General features: G+C 44.1%; 1 pseudogene; it reads right to left on the reverse strand.

Annotated features, from left to right (window-relative positions):
* Positions 1-1,069: 1,069 nt before the first annotated feature.
* On the reverse strand, positions 1,070-1,218 carry LOC133769305 (U2 spliceosomal RNA; annotated as a pseudogene).
* Positions 1,219-18,155: the final 16,937 nt, after the last annotated feature.

An 18,155-nucleotide genomic window follows, 5' to 3' on the forward strand; every position in this document is an offset into this window, starting at 1 on the left:
AAAGCCCATGAGAGTATTTTAGGCATGGAAAGCCAAGACACTCTGGCAAAAAAAAAAAAATACCTAAATGAAAGATCTCTTTGAGTGAGATCCCAGTGGAAAGAACAGGTCATCAAAGAAGGAGGTACCTTTCTCTGAAGGGAGGAGAGAACTTGCACTTTGACTATGACCTTGTCTAAATATGATCAGATTCGGCGAACTCAAAAGGCCTCTATAGCCTTGGCAACTCATGACAAGAGCCTAGGGTAATTACTGACGCCATAAACAAGAGTGTCAATTTGTTAAGTCAACAGCAGGAGACACTGTGCACTTACTCCTCATGTAGGATCTCTGTCCTTAATGTGCTGTACATTGTGATTTAATGTTATAACGAATACACAAACAGTATTTTACACTTTGTGTTTCTGTGTGGGTGCAAACTATTGAAAGCTTTACTTAATATATGCTAAATTGATCTTCTGTATATAAAGAGAATTGAAAATGAATCTTGATGTGAATGGAAACGGAGAGGGAGCGGGAGAGGGGAGGGTTGCGGGTGGGAGGGAAGTTGAGGGGGGAAGCCATTGTAATCCATAAGCTGTACTTTGGAAATTTATATTCATTACATAAAAATTTAAAAAACCAATAAACTAAGTATAAATTAAGTTTTTTTTAAAAAAAGATTTTTATTTATTTGAGAGACAGAATTTCAGACAGAAAGAGGGGGAGACAGAGAGAAAAGTCTTCCATCTGCTGGTTCACTCCCCAAATTACTACAGTGACCCTAACTGGGCTGATCCGAAGCCAGGAAGCTTCCTCCATGTCTCCCATGCAGGTGTGGGGGCTCAAGCACTTGGGCCATCTTCCACTGCTTTCCCAGGGCACAGAGAGCTGGATCAGAGGAGGAACAGTTGGGGCATGAACTTGCGCCCATATGGGATGTGGGCGTAGCACCAGCCCTGCCACATTTCTTTATAGTAATGTGTATCTATGAGTGAACTCAATGAAATTCTAACTCTGTGGCTCCTAACCACTATTTTCATTCTGGGAAGGGAGAGTTTCCAAAGAAGGCCAAGAACTGTTGTTAGGCATCAGGTTTGTTTTCTTCATCAATAAATATCAACAGCATTTAGCCACATCTGAACTTTGGACATGCTACAGCCAGTTAATATTAAAATTTGAAACAACTGGTAAGAACAGATACTACACTTGATCTTAGCCAAAAGGCTGAGAAGCGACAAGGGGGGAGGGAGCGGGAGAGGGGAGGGTTGTGGGTGGGAGGGAAGTTATGGGAGGGGGAAGCCATTGTAATCCATAAGCTGTACATTGGAAATTTATATTCATTAAATAAAAATAAAAAATATAAAAAATAAAAAAATTTAAAAAATTTAAAAAAAGAAAAAAATTTGAAATAAATTTTATTATTTTCTTTTTTAAAAAATATTTATTTATTTATTTGAAAGGCAGAGTTTACAGAGAGAGTGCGAGAGAGATAAAGAGTTCTTCCATCCACTGGTTCACCCCTTAGATAGCTGCAATGACTGAGGCTGGGCCAGGACAAAGCCAAGAGCTTCTTCAGAGTATCCCATATGGCTGCAGGGGCCCAAGGATTGGGCCATCCTCCACTGCTTTCCCAGGTTCATTAGCAGGGAGCTAGATCACAAGTGGAGCAGCTGGGACTCGAACTGGTGCCCATATGGGATGCTGGAGCTGCAGGCCATGGCTTAACCTGCTGTGCCACAGCACCTGCTCCAATTATTTTCGTTATTAATTAATTATAATACAAATACTGAGAAAAATTATTAACATGGAAAATAGAAGACAAACTGCTGTTAATACTTTTGTATGGGTCTTAAGATAGGATTTCTCAATGTCAGCGTTACTCTGACATTTTGTTCTTGGTGATTCTTGGCTGAGATGAACTGTCCTGTGCATTGTAGCATATTTTTGAGGGTACTTCAAGAATACACAGGAAAATAAAATTATAAGATAAGTTTATTTTGGAGGCTGGTGCTGAGATACACAAGTTAAGCCTCTGTCCGGAACATTGGCATTCCATATCTGAGTGCTGATTCAAGTCTGTGTTGTTCTACTTCTGATTCAGCTCCCTGCTAATGTCTCTAGAAAAACAGTAGAGGACAGCTCAGGTATTTGGACCCCTGCTACCTACCTGAGAGAGATGGATGGAGTTCCAGGCTCCTGGCTTCCGCCTGGCAGTTGTAACTATTTGGGGAGTGAACCAGCAGATGGAAGCTCCTCTCTGTTTCTCCCTCTTTGTCACTCTGCCTTTCAATGAGATAGATAAATATCTTAAAGAGTGTTTATTATGGTACAAAACAATTTTGAAACTGTGCATTTTTTTTGACAGGCAGAGTTAGAGAGAGAGAGACAGAGAGAAAGGTCTTCCTTCCATTTGTTCACCCCCAAATGGCCGCCGTGGCCAGCGCTGCACTGATCTGAAGCCAGGAGCCAGGTGCTCCCTCCTGGTCTCCCATGCGGGTGCAGGCCCCAAGCACTTGGGCCATCCTCCTTGCCCTCCCGGGCCGCAGCAGAGAGCTGGACTGGAAGAGGAGCAACTGGGACAGAACCGGCACCCCAGCCGGAACTAGATCCTGGGGTGCTGGCGCCACAGGCGGAGGATTAGCCAAGTGAGCCATGATGCCGGCAAAACTGTGCATTTTTTGAAATACACATTTTCTGTGAACTTTTTCAAGATCCTCAAATGCTTAGATTTTTGGGCACCAAAATGAACTTATTTTTAAATTTCATTTTCCGTGCCCTCATATGAATATGCATAGATGCTTCACATTAAAACAGTATCTTACTGCATACAATGTGTTGTAGCCTTTTCGGTATCATGCTGTACACACTCTTTTATAACTCTGCCAGTTAGAACACTTTTCACCTTAGATCATTTGGTTGTAAATGCCAGTGTTTGCTTGTTTGTATATAATGAGTTTGGCCAGTTCACTTTTGTGGACACACTTGATCATCTAAGTGGATAAGACTGCATGGGCAGTCCTGGTTGTTGCCTCAAGGCCCATTATTAGAAGTGTCATCATTGATTCAAATGGTGTATATTGAAATGCTGTCCTGGAAAGAGGCTCCAAATTATGTGGAGCTTGATGAACTAAGACAATTATGATGACACTGATCATGAAAGATGACTTAACAGATGCACTACTTATTTTTCTGGCTTCTTGGGAGCCCAGAAGTCTAGGGTCCACTCTTTCAAAGCCTCCAGAGCTGATTTGAGTTTTGCTGCCCCTGCAGCAGACAACTCTGAGGTCCCCAAGAAGACTCTTCCATCCATGGATGCACATAAATCCTGGCATACCATATGTGCACCGACACTGAGAGCTTGTGCCACATTCTCTGGCCTAACTAACTGATGAGATTGGGTGCTTGCTCATCGGCTGTGGGTTCAACCAGGGAAAGTCATGGTGGAGAAAAAGTCTTGCAAATTTGTGAAACTGATTCTGGATCTTGAGTTGTGCAGATGCGTGGTCCTTCAATGCTTTTGTCATCTTTATCAAGAATCTAGGCATTGACATTTATATTTTGCTATTTATAACCAAAAGTTCTAGAGGGTTTACCTATGTAATCCCTTTTGCTTGAGAAGTTCATAGAAAAGTAGCTGTTAACTAGGGTGAATTTTTAACATTAACCCCAGTTAAAAACTATCTAGAAATCAAAAGCTCATTTGTTCCAGGAAATTTTGTGCTTTTTTTTCTCATCTCTCTCTTCCCCAACTTAAACATGACCCCAAAAAATCATGAAGCAGGAGACAGTCAGATTGCCAAGATTAATATTTGTGTTTGGAAGCAAGGCCCCAGTCAAACAGGCAGTAGCCCTCAAGCTACCTCCAAGGTTTCTCTTAGCCAGTGTGTTGGCCAAACAGTCCTGTTCTTCATTTGTTTTTTTATGGATTGGGAGGGAACTGAGTGTTTTTATGGGAAGAGACTACCTGGGTAGGGGGAGACTGACAGTAGTAGGGGTCCCTCCGCTAGGTCCTGCTCAACATATTCATCTGCCCGCTCCAGCCTTAGGCCATGTTAGGAAAGCCCACTGGGTTTGGGGAAAAGACAGAAGTGATGAGGTTGACTTGGCTAACAAGCCCAGGGTTGCACCCATTCTGAATCCAGTGCCAGCATCCATCCTGCAGACACACTGACAGCTCTGTGCTGTGAGGCACAAGCCTTACATCACTCATGTGGGGAAAGATGTGTGCTTGGTCTCACTCCCTCTGGCAAAGTGTAGACCTGCCAAGAAGCAGGGTAGAATCCACAGCAATTAGAGGCATGCAAAGGAGATTCAACTCAGAGAGGCAACTGGCTTTACCTCTGGTGTCCTATGGAGATAAAAGATGTGTACCCTTATATGCAGGATGAAGGAGCTGTAGTGCCAGCCCTTCAGCAATGCTGGGTGAACCAGCTGAGCTGCCATGGCCCTGCCAGGACATTGCTGCACTCAAGTACTCAAAAAGCCTTAGAGGTTAGAAAGTGCAGCTCTGGAGCTAGCACTGTGGAGTGGCAGATAAAGCCGCCGCCTGCAGTGCCAGTATCCCATATGGGCGCCGGTTCGAGTCATGGCTGTTCCTCTCCTTATCCAGTGCTCTGCTATGGCCTGGGAAAGCAGTAGAAGATGGCCCAAGTTCTTGGGCCCCTGCATCCATGTGGGAAACCTGGAAGAAGCTCCTGGCTCCTGGCTTCGGATCAACGCAGCTCCAGCCATTGCAGTCATCTGGGGAGTGAACCAGCAGATGGAAGACCCTATTCTTTCTCACTCTCTCTCTCTCTCTGCCTCTGCCTCTCTGTAGCTCTGCCTTTAAAATAATTAAATTGAATCTTTTTTAAAAATGCAGCTGACATAGAGAATAATGTCAGACAACAAAATTCCCCAGGTTCTGAAATGGCTATCAAAAAAATTCAAGTAACTTACAACAATTTATTACCTATTTCAAAATAACTAGAAGAGAAGGGGTTAAAGCATCCCAACACAAACAAATGATAAATGCTTGAGGAGATAAAAATACTAATTACACTGATCATTGCATATTGTAAACATGTACTGAGTTATCACCCTGTATCCCATAAATATGTACAATTTATTATTTGTCAATTAAAAATTAAGTAAAAAAAGAAGAATTTTAAAATAAAATTAACATGCCTTCAAGTGAGAACTAGACAGAAGTCAGAGTAACCAGGTAGGAGAAGGTGGACTAGAAATATTTTTTTAAAGATGTATTTATTTATTTGAAAGGTAGAATTAGAGAGAAAAGGAGAAACAGAAAGAGAGATCATCCATCCGCTGGTTCACTTGCTAAATGGTTACAGTGGCCAGGGCTGGCCAGGCCAAAGCCAGAAGCCATGAGCTTCATCTGGGTCTTCCATGTGGGTGGCAGGGGCCCAAGAAGTTTAGACATCTTCCACTGCAGGTGCATTAGCAGTGAGCTGGATTTTAAGTGGAGCAGTTGGGACCTGAACCGGTGCCCACAAGGGATGCCAGTGTTGCAGGTGGCAGTTTTACCCAAAATGCCATGACACAGGCCCCAGGAATAGTTTTCAACTCTAGTTTCTTCATTTTCTACAGTGTAGTTATTCTGCCCTTATAATTAATAAAAGAAAATTTTTCCATTTTAAAATATTCATTGATTTTAAAGGTTAGAATCAGGCCAGCTTAATGGTTCATTCACAACTAGCTGGCCCTGTGAATGTGTGTGAACTCAGATGAGCCTGGGGAGATTGTTAGGTGCGCAGCAGGGTGGAGCTTCCCTACCTGCTCCAGGTAGGGAAGTTTACCTGGACGTGTTTACCTGCAGGAGGTCTGATTTCCTTGCATAGTGTCAAGCTCAGCAGAATCCCAGAAGACTTCAAGTCTCTGCTATCCCTCAAGCCAAAGAAACCTTGGAGGCCACGGGAGGCCACTTCTGAGCCTGCACAGCCATTAGTCATGTCAGCTCCTGAGTGAGCCCCTTGTGAGGTGAACATACAGTCTACATAGATGGAGAGGGGCCAGCAGGGATAGCACGGTGAGCTCAGGGCATAGGGCAAATGGGCAATCAAAGGCCCTGGGGGACAGGAAGAAGGCACAAAGGATACTGGAGAGCATGTCCATGGGGGACGTCCCCCTTCTCACTTGGTATTAACCCCATGGGCCACTGTCACATTTTCTTCCCAGGAGATTGGGAAGTGTAGTCAAGAGATCTTTGAGATAATGAAGATATCATTCCAGAAAAAAAACTGCCCTTTCTGCTAACTTCTGAAAATCTCTGATTTTAGATCGCTCTCCTCCACGAAGATGAAGATTTGATCCCTTTGTCTTCCTTCCCAGCTTTCCACCCCATTATGTAGATATTCACCCATTTCCTTGGCTTTCCTTTACTTAAATTAATTGCACCCTTTTACCAGCATCTGAAAAGTCTGACTCTAAATGTTGTGTTGAAGGAGACTTTGAGCTTGAGAATCCAGTGTGGGCAGGTATATGTGAGGATGTGCTTGTGTGTGTGTGTATGAATATTTCACATAGTCTAAACTTGAGGTCATTCCCAAGACCTGCTCCCCAGAGCGTAGAGGTCAAGAACAAGTGTACTTCCTGACCTAATGTAGGTCATGTTCTCCCCACACCAAGATGAGTTTCCTGTTGATGTCAACCAATCTGTCAGTTGAATTCCAGAAAATAGAATACTCTTGAAAAAAGAAAGATGACATATGTCTGGCATGGAGCAGTTGAGAAAAAGGAGGATGTAGGACATCCACGAGCAGAAAGGCTACAAGTGAGAACATTCCTTAGGAGGGTAACCATTTATTAATGTATAGAAGATGGATGGGCTGGAGGGGCTTTCCTGGCCCTCGTGGTGGTCCTTGGAAATGAGGCTGCCCAATTAGGCTTGAGAATCCTACCAGGTTCTTCAGGAATGGACTCTGTCAGGAGATCAGAGCTGACACTCTACAAATGGGTAGAGCATTTGTCTCTACTGCAGATTAAGAAATGAGTGTGGAGCTGTAAGGATGTAGAAGTCCCTTTCCCTGAGGCTCAGGCTGTGCTCTGCCTCTCAGGACAGGTGTGGGGCATCTTTAGATTAGGCAGACTTTTCTACTAACTAAGGAAAGCAGGAACCACAGTGCTTGGCCCAGATCCAGAGGCTTCCAAGCATGAAACTCGAGCCAACAGACAGAAATACATAGAAAGAAAGTGGATGGATTTCCTTTGTTTGTCCTTCGGTCCAGGTGTGGTTTGGGGGATCTCTTGTAGCATTTGAATTTGGAAACTTTCACTTGGGTGAGAACTGAACTCAGCATTGTCTGTAGAGCCAAAAAAAATAATTCCCTGGGGAATGAGTCCCAATAAGGCCATATTCCAAGGGCCGAACTGTGCCTCCCTTGAGGCACTGCTGAGTCTGCCCTCTGGAAGAGCTATGGGTGAGCTGGCCACGGCTTGTTCTAGTGGAGGCTCTGGCCTCCCTACATGGGCCTACAGGCATATCTGATACTGGCCTCCTGCCCAACCATATTTAATACCTGCATGTGGGTGGAGAGGATTGCATGAGGAATTGCTCATTTTGCCTGCTCACACAGGAATGGTATGAGAGGGTTTAGCCTGATGTGAGAAAAGCCAGTGAAGGGGCATTTGCCCCCACTGGCCAGGACCCTTGCTCAACCCTTCCACATCTGAGCCATGTTGCAATATTTCCCCATGAGAAGGCTGTGTTCCCAGGGGCTCAGCCAGCAAAGTGCATGAGAACAATTTTTTGCTTTTTTTTTTTTTCCGAGACATTCTTTCCTACATCTCTGTCAGCCACATCCTTGACTCCTTGTCCCAGCCCCAGATGAGACTGTAAAAGGAGTGAGAAGTGACAAGAGCTGGGCAGGCACTCACCCTCTGCAGGCACTCTCCAGGAGGCGCTCTGTCAGGAGTTTGTGACACCTCCTCATCCCTGTCCAGAAATGACAATGTGATTTCATCCAGTGGGACAATCCAAGGCGCTTCCGTGTCTCATGTGAAATCTGCAGACTTCCAAGTGGAGAAAGCATGAGCAAGATAGTGTCATCTAAAGCCAGGAAGACCACAAATTCTTGCCTGGGATTGTCCCCTGTTAGCTGATTAGGTGAACTTATTCTTCACCCTAGGCAATGTTGACCATGACTTTGATGTGCAACACCTTGGCTGCTGAGAAGTTCTGAACACCTAAGAAGGAAGACCGTTATCTTATGGAAGCAGCCTCCAGGGCCCCAAGGTTGCTGTAGTCTCTGCACCCTGCCAAGTGCCAGAGCTTCTGACCACAGAGCAGTGTTCCCTCCCGGCACTTCTTAATACACATGGCAGGCAGAACTGAGCGATTCTCCTCTGTGAAGGAAACATCCTGGAAATAGCTGAAAGTCAAAACAAACATAAAAACAAACAACTCATCCAGACCTGCAATATGTGCCCTGCTGGAAAAACAAACTTTGTCTGGGTTTTTGGGCACAGACAATTTGGGAAGGCCAGCCCACATGTGTGGCTCTGGAAAACTGGCTGTTGTAACTGATTGCTAAAATGGCCACACATTCTTCATCATCACCCATGTGATTTTGTAGCTCTTTCATTAAGGATTGAAGTCTATTTTCTTAGCCACTGAATCTGGGCTGGCTTGTGACTTGCTTTGGCTAATAGAATATGGCAGAAGGGAGGGTGTGCTCATGCTGAGCCTGGACTTCAGCGGGATTGCATATTTTTGTTTCACCAAGTGAACAAGCCCAAGCTAGCCTACTGGAGGATGACAGCCATCCAACCACCACGTATGTGATTGTGACCCTCCTAGAATGGCTAGCTATCAGCTGACTCCCACCCCCATTTGATGACAGACAGATGAGAGAACCTAGCTAAGCCAGCTCAGATGAGAAGAACCATCCACCCCGTCCATAGGGTCTTTTGAAAGATAGATCTTATTTATTTATTTGAGAGGCAGAGTTACCGACAGAGGGAGGGAGAGACACACAGGTCTTCCATCTGTTGGTCCACTCCCCAAATGGCTGCAACAGCCAGAGCTAAGCCAATCTGAAGCCAGGAGCCAGGAGCATCTTCTGGGTTTCCCACATGGATGCAGGGGCCCAAGTACTTGGGCCATTTTCTACTGCTTTCCCAGGCATTTTAGCAGGGAGCTGGATCAGAAGTGAAGCAGCATGGACTCAAACTGGTGCCCATATGGGATGCCGGCACTGCAGGCCAGGGCTTTAACCCACTGTGCCACAGCACTGGCCCCTATCCATAGGTTTTTGAAAAATGATAAATGGTTGTTCTCTTTAAAGCCATTACATTTTGGGATGGTCTTTGGGATCATATCCCAACTCCATAGAATTACTGTGAGGATCTTATATGATAATGCCACACCACAGATCTGTAAGAAATGTTAATGGAATTGTAGTACAGTGTTATAGAATTGGAAGAGACCACAGAGATTATAAAAATATGCATGAAAATATTGTATATCACAAGCTCACATTATTATTATTATTATTATTATTATTTTGGACAGGTAGAGTTGGACAGTGTGAGAGAGAGAGACAGAGAGAAAGGTCTTCCTTTTCCGTTGGTTCACCCCCCGAAATGGTCTCCACAGCCAGCATGCTGCGCCAATCCAAAGCCAGGAGCCAGGTGCTTCCTCCTGGTCTCCTATGCGGGTGCAGGGCCCAAGCACTTGGGCCATCCTTCACTGCCTTCCCGGGCCACAGCAGAGAGCTGGACTGGAAGAGGAGCAACTGGGACAGAATCCGGCATCCCAACGGGGACCAGAACCCAGGGTGCTGGCGCTGCAGGTGGAGGATTAGCTAAGTGAGCTGTGGCACCAGCCCACACATTGTCTTATTTAATCTTTAGAACGTCTTTGAATTACTGTGAATATATTCCACCCACATTATAGATGAGAAGACTGAATTTCCAAGAAGCTAACTTGCCAAGGGTCATGCCTCTTCAGTGGTGGAGCTACATTTGAATTCAGCTCTGTGTGATTCTAAAGGCCATGTTCTTAACTATTAGGATAAAAGCATTGGTTCATATATTTAAAAACTGTCTAAAGCATGCTCATCCAAACAGCTGAAAGGGATTGAGAATGGATAGATGAAAATATCCTGTTTCTAAAGGACTAGGAAAAGTTAGCTTTTTGTCTTGGATCACAGTGGAATGTGGGGAAGCAAGTCCATTGTAGCACAAATTATGAGTTCTGTCTGAGTGACCCACTTGGGAAATGAAACTGTGAATTTGGCTGATAGCTCAGCAGCTTTCAGAATTAAGAGCTTCTGTTTACTTCTTTTTCAAGCTGCAGTTTGAATATGATTTTGCCCCTGAACTCAGGTAGGACTTTAAACCCCAAAGTCATAAATTAATGGCACTAAGATGGTAGAAACTTAATCTAGTTTATGGTGTTTAGGAAGTGGGTTTAGTGTGGGATTGGGAGAGGGCATGTCCTTGGAAGGTAGTCCTTGTGTGAGGGAGTTGGTTATAAAAGCATAAGTTGGGCCCAGCCACCCTCTCCCTTCTGGCTCATCACACGATCCTGCCTCTGTGTGTGCTCCACTATTGCCATTCACCACTCACCAGACACCAGAACAGCAGGGTCACTCTGTCTTGAAATTGAGCTCCAGAATGTGAGACAAAAGAAGCCTCTGTTTCACAAGAAGCTTGTCTTAGATATTTTAGTATAGTAATGCAAAGTTGACAAAGATGCCATATTTCTTAGAATTCACTGGAGAATGACTTAAGATATGACTATTAGGGGGAAAGATTTAGCCATAACACTTGACTTTTTAAAAAGATTTAATCATTTGAAAGGCAGAATTACAGAGAGAGAGAGAGAGAGTCTTCCATCCTCTGGTTCACTCCTCAAATGGCTATGATAGTCACAGGCTGGACCAGGCCAAAGGCAGGAGTCAGGAGCTTCATCCAGATCTCCCATGTGGGTGCAGAGGCCTAAACACTCAGACCATCTTCTGCGGCTTTCCCAGGTGCATTAACAGGCAGCTGGATTAGAAGTGAAGCAGCCGGGACTCAAACTGGCACTCATATGGAATGCTGGCATCACAGGCAGTGGCTTAACCAGTTATGCCACAATGTCAGCCCCTATAATGCTTGAATTTAAGCCCAAATACTTCCTTGGTAACTTGAATCCCTTTGTGCTTCAGTTTTCCTGTTTTCAAAAGAGAGATTAGAGTAATGAGATAAGGAAAGTTAAGGTGCCGTAAGAATATCAGTTATTATTATTTGTGTTACAAGAGTACTATCTTGACTGAAGTTGATTTCAGTGGCACATTTGAAAAGTTTTGGGGTAAACAAAAAGCCACATATTTTGAAATCCTTGAATAGAAGAAGTCCTGAGAACAGTGTACAACTGGTATGATGGAGTTTTTGCTAGGTGATTGGGTTTATCAGGAATATTTCAGATGACAGAAAATTCCATCAGCAGTGTTTCACATAAATAGGCAGTTACTTTCTCATTTGGTGAGAAGGCAGGCAGTGGAAGGCTACTGGCATTGTTTCAGTTGCTTGATGATTCCTAGGTACCCGCTCAGCTGTCCTTAACATTTTGGCTTTAATCCTTATGCACTCTGTCTTATGGCCCCAAGTTGGCTGCTGCAGCTCCACCCAAGAAAGGTAGATGGGACAATCCAGGACTTCTCAGAGGTCTGTTGTTTTTTCCCTGTTTAGGTCTCCGTGGCCTGAAGTGTGTCTTGTGATCACTAACCTGGGAGCCAGGCTGTGTTGTATTGCCCTATGTCAGACTCTACTAAATAGTGAGCCAAGGAGGGTTAGTGTAAAAAACCAACAGGGGTGAACCCAGGGGTGACATTTGAGCATTTAATTTGTGGTTTTTGATTTTTTGATTTTACTTTTTGCTTGTTTGCGGTTACTAACATTTTTGTAATAGGCATATTTTGTGTTTTTATAGAAGAAAGAACTAAGAGCTATTATTTTTAAAGGAATCCAATGAAAGACTTCAACCTATTTTTATATTGAGCATGATCTGATCTGGGACAGCCTGATTACACACATATCCCCTGGCCATTTCCTCTCCTCCTCTTGTGTTTAAACCAAGCAGATTGATGTTCAGCCTGGTGACAGGCTGACACACTGTCACCTGTGATACTTAGAGGAACAAGGACCTTGTCTACTTGGCTTGCTCTGTATTGTATCACATGCAGATCACTCTTTGGTCTCTACCAAAAAAAAAAAAAAAAGTCACATATAAGAAAATAAAGCCCAAAATACATCAGAAATCATTTCAAAATCAGTAATGGCTGAATGTCAAATTTTAGTACTGAAGAGGTATGTGGGAAAAATTAATAACCCTAATTCTGTTCTCTAACAGAAAAATCACCAGCTGTTATTGACAAAGTAGCTGCCAAGCAAATAAAGAAGGTGAAAAATGATGGAATAGGAGATGTTGCAATCTGCAACATGTTACAGATTAGCTGGTGTTGTCCTCACAATGAAACCAATTTTAGGGAGAGAGTAAAAATGTGGCTTGATTTAGAGCTGATGGTATCATGTGTCTAGTCACTGGAGATCAAAAGAAAGCTTGCCTGTAAAACATTGTTAATGAAATGAAGAGCACAGACTAGACTCTTCTCTTGGGTGTGTCAAAGGGAAGTATTGCTCTATAGCAGGCCAATGGGATATGAGTCATAGTACCTTCTCTAGGGGTAGCTCTGCCTACGCAAATTCATGCTCAACACCATCGCCCTGACTTATCTAGCCCCTTTGATGACTGTTTGTTCCCTATGGTGTATGAGTTGAGACTTAGGTACTTTTGATTTTGCCTTCTTAGAAAGCAGCTATGGTACCTATGTGCGCTTAAGTCATGCACATGGGCAGGTATCAGTGAGGGGAGTGATGGAGGGGAGTGTGAAGAGGCATTGACTTTCAGACACTCACCCTGTAAGAACAGAGGCTGAACAGCCCACATTGGATGACTGGAGTATTTTTTCCCGAGACTAGAAACTGATATGTGCAAGGTGAACAACCTCTTCCTTGGATAATTTCAAGGAATGCTGAGGGCACGGTGAAGTCAAGTAAAGTCCAAGACCTGAATTCAGGTTAAGTCTGAGAAGTGAACCACACTTTTTGTAATGAAGAATTAACCTGAAGAAGGCCGAAACATCTTTAGCATGAAACTCCAGTTGAAAGAAAATTCTTACAACCTATCTTATTTTGAGACTGGGAAGAACTTCTTCACGGTAGGACTTATTATCCTGTGCAAGAGCAGTTTCTTTTTCAAAAACAATGGAAACCCTGGACCTTGCTCAACTTCCTTGTGTGAGTTCCATGTGTACCAGATTCCCACAGAGTCCCTATTTCTAACACAACAGCGGTGCTGAGGAGCTGTCAGAGTCACACTCAGAGCTTCACGAAAGCAGTCACGTTTCTTTTTTCCCCCTGGCCTCTGGTTACTGAAAACATTTGCTGAAAATTGCTGTCCCACTCAAGAGCTGTCAAAGGTAATTGTGTTGCACAAAAGTTACCGAGAAGCATGAAATAATATGGTTACCACCTGGCGACCAACTTAATAGGACCTGTCTGATGAGCCGCCAAGCCTGCCACATGTGAACACACCAATTTCTGTCTGAAAACCACGACAGCATAAATTGGTGAGGAAGATGTGGATCAGGGGCCTCTTAGTGGCAATTTACGATACAAATCCCTAAATAAAGGGCAGTTGTCAGGTCACCAAATCCAGTGAGGTCTATGGTTCTGTGAGTGGCAGGGAGGAGGGAGATGGGGGGAGGGGGCAGGGAGAGAATATAAACTACTTTGGGAATGCAGACCTATGTGGAACAAGCAGCAGCACAACCTTCCTAAAGCAACGTCTGGACTTGGCTATCTCACAGCTGGCAATGACCTTGGTGTCTAAGAAAATGAAAATCAGAGCCTCCCAAGGTGGGAGGGGCTTAGAGAGTCTTTTCAACCCCCCTCCCCCCACCTTGTCTCTGGCCCTTCCAGACGCTGGAGTCTCTTTTCCTCTTCAAAATCCCTGGAGGAAGAAATCCTCCTCATTCCTGGGAGCCATTTTCAGGGTCTTGCATCTACCTTGAGGTGGCTTGGCCTTGAACTTAAAAGACTCTGAGAAGCCCTCTGAACACAGGTGCCTCTATTCATAACAGCAAAGCTCCATCAGTCCCGCAAACCCACTCGTGATTTCCTTGGGAACATCTCATTTTATCTGAAATGAACTTGTTTGGTCACAGTTTGTGGCAGGCTGGATATGAATCCAGTGCTTGGTGTCTCATCCAGCGATCCAGCTGTGGCTCAGGAAGAATCCCCTGGAACCAAGAAATTCCAACTGTGGCATCCAGGGTCCATATTAGAATGATCCTATCATGATTATAAAATCAACCCATGTCTTTCTTGTTTATTAGAAAGGCAGAGTGAAGCCGGCGCCGCAGCTCACTAGGCTAATCCTCCGCCTTGCGGCGCCGGCACACCAGGTTCTAGTCCCAGTCGGGGCGCCGATCCTGTCCCGGTTGCTCCTCTTCCAGGCCAGCTCTCTGCTGTGGGCAGGGAGTGCAGTGGAGGATGGCCCAAGTGCTTGGACCCTGTACCCCATGGGAGACCAGGAGAAGCACCTGGCTCCAGGCTTCGGATCAGCGCGGTGCGCCGGCCGCAGCGGCCATTGGAGGGTGAACCAACGGCAAAGGAAGACCTTTCTCTCTGTCTCTCTCTCACTGTCCACTATGCCTGTCTAAAAAAAAAAAAAAAAAAAAAAAAAAAAAAAAAAAAAAAAAAAAGGCAGAGTGAGAGAGGAGAGAGAGAGAGAGAAGAGATATGAATATCTTCTGCTCACTAGTTCACTTCCCAAATGCCTGCATTAGTAGCGTTGGTCCAGGCCAAAGTCAGAAGCGTGGAACTTGGGGGCCAGTGCTGTGGCGCAGTGGGTTAACGCTCTGGCCTGCAGCGCTGGCATCCCATATGGGCACTGGTTTGAGACCCGGTTGTTCCACTTCCGATCCAGCTCTCTGCTATGGCCTGGGAAAGCAATAGAAGATGGCCTAGGTCCTTGGGCCCCTGCACCCATGTGGGAGATCTGGAAGAAGTTCCTGGCTCCTGACTTCAGATCGGCACAGCTCCAGCCTTTGCGGCCAGTTGGGGAGTGAATCATCGAATGGAAGACTTCTCTCTGTCTCTCTCTGCCTCTCCTCTCTCTGTGTAACTCTGACTTAAAAAAAAAAAAAGCCTGGAACTCCATCTGGGTCTCCAGATGGGTCTGCAACATGGGTTGCAGGGACCCAAGTACTTGGACCATCTTCTGCTTTCCCAAGCATATTAGCAGGGAGGTGGATAAGAAGCAGGGTAGTTGGGATTTGAACTAGCACTTCAATATGGGATGCTAGTGTCTCAATCAGAGTCTTAACACACTGTGCCCACAGGCTGGCCTCAATATCAACCACTGTTAAGAGTACCTGCTCTTTTTATCTTTGATAGTATTCACAATTGAGGTTTTGAAGTTTAAAAAAAAAAAAATCTCACTTTTCAGGAATAAGTGTGAGGCTCCTCTTCTGAGTGTTGGACCCTGTGTGACTCTACTGTTGGCATACCCAGGACAAGGCCCTGGTTGCAGCTGTCTCTCCCTCAGTACTGTGAAAACCTGACTCAGTGGCCACCTGCAACTTTGTTGCCCCTGAGAATCTCCATGACTTTGTGGTTCCTATTCTTTCTATGTAATCTGTATTTTCTTTCCAGAAGGGTTTAGGATCTTCTCTTTCACACTAATATCCTGAAATTTTGCCCTTTAGTGTGAATTTTTCGTCATTTGTTGTCTTGAACCCTCTGAGAAACTTTTCAATTAGGAAACTCATTGTTTGAGCTCTGGGAATTTTTCTTGCGTGATTTCTTTGATAGTTTTCTCTCTTTTCCCTTTCTCCATTCTGTCTTTCTACAACTCCCATTGGCAGGTGTTGGATCAATCTTCTAATTTTCTTTCCTCTGTTTTCTTCTTATTTAAATATTTGAATTGATGTAGATAATTTATTTATTTATTTAGGGGGCAGGGAGACAGAAACACAGAGAGAGAGAGAGACAGACAGACAGAGAGAAAGAAGCTCTGATCTGCTGGTTCATCCCCCCAAATGCCCACGATGGCCAAAGTTGGGAGATAGGAATACGATTCAGATTTCCCATGTAAGTGACAGGAATCCAAGTACTCGGGCCATCCAGCTGCCTCCCGGGGTGCACATTAGCAGGAAGCTGGGATTTGGAGTAGAACTGGAGCCAAGACACGTCAGTATGAGATGTGGGTATCCCCGCTGGCATCCTCACCATTGGGGTGAGCAGGCACACCTCCCTTCTTTTTTCAGTTGATTTGATTTTTTTTATTCTTTGCTGTTTTTCTCTGGAAATTTTCCTCAACTATGTCAACTTTTTGTTACATTTTTTACAAAAATCTTAGCAATTCCATTTTTTTTATTTCTAAGGACTATTTTTTCTTTTTCTGCATTTTCATAACAACCTATTCTTTCTTGAATGCAATATCTCTTACCTATTTCAGAATAATAATTTTTAAAATATTTTAATATCTTTATTAATCCTTACATTTACTGCCTTTCTCTTCATTTATTTTATTGGTTCATGTTAGAGACTTCACAAGTAATTGGTGATATGTTTATATTAAAAAAAATGAAGCATGTTGCTGGCATTGTGACACAGCAGGTTAAGCCTCTGCCTGTGATGCCAGCATCCCATATTAAGGCTGGTTCCAGTTCCAGCTGATCCACTTCCAATTCAGCTCCCTGCTAATGCACCTGCAGTAATAGTAGACGATAGCCCAAGTACTTGTGTTGCTATTGCTCACGTTGGAGACCCGGATGGAGTTCCTGGTTCCTGGCCTGGTCCATCCTAGGCCATTGGCAGCCATTTGGGGAGTGAACCAGTGGATAACCAGTGGTTGGAAAAATCTTTCTGTAACTCTGCCTTTCAAATGAATAAATAAATCTTAAAAACCATGATGCACTACAGTTGTGTGCTCTAAAATCATGGATGGCATTTTCCCCAAACCATAGGATGAATGGAGAATGAATCACCAAATCCATTGAAGAACTACCAAATGTCATTTTCTATATGGTTTTCCTCTGGACTATTTAGAGTGGAAACTTAGACTCCTGCCAGGATGTGTGTGTGTGTGTTTGTGGGTGTCTGCACATGTGAAGGTAAGGGAAGTTCTGGAAGGAGGTTAGGGTGGGAGACTGGGAAGTCCACAGAAGACTTCTGCTTCATGTGTGCTCAGCTCTGCTTCTCTCTGGGCTTGGCCTCCCCGCTCCCCAATAATATCGCTACTACAAAGAATAAGCCTCCAACTGTCTGCCAGGAATTGGGAAAGGGTTTGTATGGAAGTGGATGTGCACAATGAAGGAGGAGATCTGATGGGCTCAACCATGTAATCAGCAGAGTTGCAATGAATTCTGTTTTTCCCAGTGGGCCTTATTCTCAGCTTCCTTTGGAGATTCTCATTGGTAGAAGCACTGAGCAACTCAGACTTCTACAGAAACAGCTCTGTTCCTACTTGTCTGCAAGCATTTGGCTTTCCCTCTTCTTCATTCTGCCAAGGTAATTACCATTCTTCCATCCATTTCTCGCCTTTCAAAAATTTGTTGAAAGCACTTATGGCAAATGGTCTCTAATTCTCTGTGATCTTATTACTTTGGTTTTAGAAAATTCCTAGACTGTCATTTTAATGAGATTGGGTAGGAAGAAAAAGAAACATGATGAATTGTATTTTTTCCAGAGATTTCCTTTAGAAATCTTAGTCTGTTGGATTCTAGACCAATGCACTTTACTCTTAGGTGAATCTTTCCTTTTTACTAAGTAAAATAAGTAACTGTCTAGAGAAATAGTAAATTTCAGTCTGTGTCCCATAGCCCTATTCTTGCTTTTCTAAATATGACTGGCCTTTGGTAGACCAGAAGCAGAATAAAACTAGATGTGGTTGTGACTAGTCATACATCCTGATTACACCAAGAGTTGGTTGGTGGAGCAAAAGAGAAAGGTGGCAGAAAACTTATAATCACCTATCACAAGTTTCTATAGGTATGAACAGTCCACCACATTTCAAAGGGCATTGCTGCATGAAAGTGTGGTTCAGATGCCACCCACCTATTATAGAATCTTCTATTGTTCCCCAGTGTTTGTGGGCATAAGTTCCGTATTCTCCCACT

Source organism: Lepus europaeus, chromosome 10 (genome assembly GCF_033115175.1).
Source record: "Lepus europaeus isolate LE1 chromosome 10, mLepTim1.pri, whole genome shotgun sequence".
NCBI lineage: Eukaryota > Metazoa > Chordata > Mammalia > Lagomorpha > Leporidae > Lepus > Lepus europaeus.